This window comes from Ochotona princeps, chromosome X (genome assembly GCF_030435755.1).
Source record: "Ochotona princeps isolate mOchPri1 chromosome X, mOchPri1.hap1, whole genome shotgun sequence".
Lineage (NCBI taxonomy): Eukaryota > Metazoa > Chordata > Mammalia > Lagomorpha > Ochotonidae > Ochotona > Ochotona princeps.
The window spans coordinates 77,816,544-77,821,410 of NC_080865.1; the positions used below are offsets into that span (position 1 = coordinate 77,816,544).

Consider the following 4,867-nt stretch of genomic DNA (forward strand, 5'->3'; position numbering starts at 1 on the left):
CAAAGAGCCAGGAACTTTTTTTTTTTAAGCCAGGAACTTGATTGGGTTTTTCCACATGAATGACAGGGAACCGACTGCTTGGGCCATCACCTCCTGCCTCCAAGCGTGTGCATTATCACGAAGTTGAAATCAGAAACATAATCAGGGCTTGACCCCAGGTACTTTAATATGGCATGTGGAGCTCACAAGTGGTATCATAACCTTTGTGCCCAATGGCAGCGCCTGAAAGTTCAAAAAGTTAATTTAAAGTTTAAAACTCATCCTTCTATAACAACAAAAAATAGCACAACAGGTTCAGGGTATTATAGTGCTAAAGATATAAAATTGAAATTGCTTTTAATTTGAAAATTTATTGCCTATATTTCAGTGGTGGAATGAATAGGTGCCACTAAAACTATATATCCTCACCCTAATCCCCAAAATGAGAATGTGACCTTAGATGACAAAAAAAAAATGTGATTATGTTAAGGTTCTTGTAAGGAAGCACTTACCCTGGATTATCTGAAAGGACCATAAAGGCAGTCATATCTACTCAACTAAGATAGAGGCAGGGAGAGTTTATGGACAGATACACAGAGCAGGAGGCTGTGAGAAAACGAAGCAGGGAGAGATGTAGGCACATCCAGGGAAAGATGAGACAACATGAGCTGGGAAACACAAGGAACAGATTCTCCCCTCAAATCTCCAAGGAAACTGCCCTACCATTGCCTTCACTTTGGAATTTTGGACTCCAAATTTGTGAGAAATAAGTTTCTGCTGTTTGAACCACCTAGTTTGTACATTGTTATGACAGCCCTGGAAAACAAACACTATCTTTACACTACTTTCTCAATTTCTTTTTGCCTTCCACATGAACTTCCTATTCTCTGTAGAGTTCCTAATTATTAAAATACTATGCTGAAAGTGGAACATACGGTGGTGAACTCACAAAGTTACCAGTCATACTGTCACATGATACAACACAAATACATGTGATGCAGTTTTTACGTGTTAGTGGCCGTCATGGCCAGATGATAACAGAAGCTAGTTAGTTTTCCCTTTTCAAGCTATACACACACCTAAATTTCATATATCTGTTCAATTATAATGTTCCACTTAGTGCAAATCAGTTTTTTAAAATTAGGAATGAGAATAGTCTTGCAACTCTGATCAATGCATGCTATTAGAAATCAACACATGAGCTTCAGGTTCAATTTGTTTCTACTTCATTCTATTAACTAGAGCAGGTGGAGATCCTGTAACAAAGTTGCCCAACAAAGGAGGTAATGGAGAAGGAGGTTCTGGAAACTAAAGAAATGGTAGAGATGTTGGTTTGCCATTTAACCCAAGCAAAGGATCCGGGAAAGGAAGAGGATAAATTCCTCCAGGTAGAGATGGTTGAGATTCAGGTACTGGTGAGGGAAGGTCTCTATGTCTCTATGAATGCCATCAAGCAGATTTTGAAAGTGTTGATCCATCTGAGCATTCTCGCTTCTCCTGTAATACAAATAACCAAATATGTAAATGCTTACAATAAAATATGCACCTCAGAACACTTAACAGCAGACATGGTTTCTAGACATTGCTTATTAATGTGTTGGCTTGTAAGAACTTTACATATAAATGACTACAGATGGAGGATAACCATTTTAAACTCAATAAATGATAACTCCTGCTAATACTGTAATGCTAGAAAAGCAAGCAGCCTCATCAAAAGCCTTGTGAAATAGGACTTCAAAATAATGAGAGATCAGATCTAATGATAAATATGTGCAAACTAGAATATTTGTCTTGGGTCTTTTGCATTAGTTGGTTCCAATATGAATCACTAATACAAGGTAAGGAATTGATTTCCCAGGGTGCCAAGTTGTTTTACACAAAGTTCTCATCCCCCATTTCAGGGACTGTCTGCTAAATAGCCATAATTAATATAACAAATGAGAATAACTTATTTTATGGTAGTGTGTATTTAATAGAGTTTTTACATGTATTACACATTTTGATCCTCATTATAACCCTGTGATAAGGGTCAAGCAAATAATTTCACCTCAATGCTTATAGATGAGGAAACTGAAACTCCATAAGTTGAATTGATCAAGAATCACATATTTGGTGTGTGAAACAGGAATAACATTTGAATTCAGATCTTCATACATTTGATTCATTTCTCTTTCCACTACAGCAGTACATATACCAGCTTTCATCAATGAGAAAGAATGATATTGAAAGTTGGTAGGTTTTTTTTTTTTAAGTCTTAGTATTTATCCAGGTCTATAGGGGGCTTTGTGGATCATTAAAAGTATTGAGAATTTTCTTTTTAAACGGAAATATCATGGACCGAATTCTTTATATTAACATAAAAATTTCTCTCAAAAATAATTCTGCTTTTGTAATATGTTGTCATTAAACATTTGGGGCAATTTAAGAAATTGATGCCTGACTTTTTTCATACATGAAAATAGTTTATTGTGTTGGAAAATCAAATCTATGGAGTTATTTATATTAAAATGTGAATTTGCAAAAACAAAAATGTATTTCTAGTCACATTTCCCTTCTATCCAACACAATAACATTGTGCCACAGAACTCACTGTGAAATGAAACAAAATACTTCTTTCATTACCTGGGTTCAATGTTGGTGGCAATATGCTGTAAGCTCCTTGTTTTTTTCTTCCGTTTCTTACCTCTTGACTTAGGCTTACGTTTAACGACTGAATGCTTCATTTTTCTGCAATGATCATCACCACAAATGTACACATAATGGTATAATACAAAGAACTATCTAGACAATATTACACACAAATAAACAGGGTATTTCTGGCCCGCTTAAAATTCCAGACCCTTACTCATGGCCATTTTTTAAAGCATGACCATCTTGATTATAATTAACTCCTTCTGATGGAAGAGGGACGTGAGTGCTGCTGCTAAGAAGAGTAGCAATGAAGAAATATGCCCCCAATTGGAACCACATAATCCTATTTTCACTCCTAAGAACAAAAGAAAAAAAAAGGGTAGACCAGGGAGTTTTTCTTTTCTAAGTTTTTATTTATTTTTATTGAAAAGGCAGATTTACAGAGCGAGAAGAAGAGACAGAATCTGGGAGATTTTCTTCATTCCTCATGAGTATTTTAACTGTCTTTGCTATTAAAATGTAGACTTAAGAAATTACTATGGTTTTTAAATGTTTCACAAGATTTAAATTGAATTAACCAAAAACTGAGACCTAAAAATATGTCCATCAGTAGGTGAATGGGTAGAAAAATGGTGGTGCATTCATAAAAGGGAATTATACTCATTAATTAAAAGAAATGAACTACCAAACAAACAAAAAAAGACATGGAGAAACCTTAAACACGTGGTATAAGTGAAAGGAGCCAGTCTGAGAAGGTGACATATATAAGGTGAAACGAAGCAGTTAAAGGATCAATGAGTGTCCAAGGATCGGAAGGACTGCAAGGATTGCAAAGGGAGGGATGAATAGATGGAGCACGAAGAATATTTAGGGTAGCAACACTTTGCATGATATGGTGCTAAAACAGTAGAGAGATCATACATTTTTGAAACCCATAGAATGAACACCAACAAAAACAGGAGTTCTCATGTAAACTTCAGCTTACAATAGTTTATCAAATTAGCCTATCAATTTTAACAAATCTGCCTAACTAAATGAAGATAGGGGAAACTAGGAGCAAAGCAAGGGAGTATGTGGGAAAATCTCTACCTTCTACTCACTTTTTTCTATAAAACTGTTCAAAAGTGGCTACTAATAACAATTATTTATTTGACATGAAAGCACATTCCTATCTGCTGGCTGTTTCCTAAATGTTTGCAAAGGCTCCTAGAGGGCAAAGCCAGAAATACAATCTATGTCTGTCAAGTAGATGGCAGGAATCCAAGCACTTGAACTATCCACTGCTGCTTCCCACAATCCATATTAGCAAGAATCTGGAATCACTAGTAGGGTATCAAACCCAGGTATTTCTAAGTAAGATGTGGGCATCTTAACTAGTTTTTAACTACTAGGCCAAATACCTAACCCTAATTTTTAGAAAAGAATCAAGTGTGGGGAACTGGCATTGTTGCACAGCATGCTAAACCACCTGCAAAACCAGTCTCCTCTGTGAGCACCAGTCCAAGCCCTGGCTCTCTGCTTCTGATCCAGCTCCCTGCTAATGTGCCTAGGAAAACAGCAGACAGGCTCAAGTTCTTAGGTTCTCACCACTAGTGTGGCAGACCCAGATGGAATCCTAGGCTGCAGGCTTCAGTGTGATCCAGCCCCAGCTGTGGTAGCCATTTGGGGAGTGAACCAGCAGCTCTTACTCTCTATCTCTCCTCTCTCTGATTCTTTCAAATAAATAACTTCAGGAAAAGGAGTCAAGCAACTAAACCTCTCAGATATTCAACTTTGAAAGAAAATTTACTATGAAATCACTCAAACCGATGCGATGTACCTTAGCACAATTTAGAACCTTTCTACTGTACCTTGAATTACCTAGCTTCCATAAAGAGGTGCTCCACACAAAAGCAGATGGCTCAAATTTATGTGAAACACAGTGACATCTTCCTTGAAATGGCTAACCAAAACACAAACTGTTACAGGTGGGAATGTGAATTGTGGATAGCAGTATAACAATAGTGTGCTCCCTTCTAGTAGCCTGCATCACAGTTGCAGCCACAGAGGCCATCAGAATCGTGAACTTTCCTCTGATGCATTCTGTCCTAGCCCCTACCTCAGTCCTTTACAAAGGTGCAGCGAAGCCTCAATACTGAGAATGATCACTGGCCAGTCATAGAATAATGGCCAATAACATCTTAAGTCATTATAGAAGAATCTATTCATGTTGCAGTGATGCCTTTTCTGTTTCTAGGAGTTACATCTTTCTACTTAA

At 37.0% G+C, this 4,867-nt stretch overlaps 1 long non-coding RNA gene across 1 annotated transcript in view; it reads right to left on the reverse strand.

The window, feature by feature from the left end:
• Nucleotides 1-1,177: 1,177 nt before the first annotated feature.
• LOC131478619 (uncharacterized) overlaps nucleotides 1,178-4,867 on the reverse strand; it is a 5,591-nt gene continuing 1,901 nt past the window's right edge. The window contains exons 3-4 of the long non-coding RNA XR_009244585.1: nucleotides 2,602-2,706; nucleotides 1,178-1,476 (exon numbers count right to left, since the gene is read on the reverse strand). This is a non-coding gene — a long non-coding RNA (uncharacterized LOC131478619). The remainder of the gene's footprint in view (nucleotides 1,477-2,601; nucleotides 2,707-4,867) is intronic.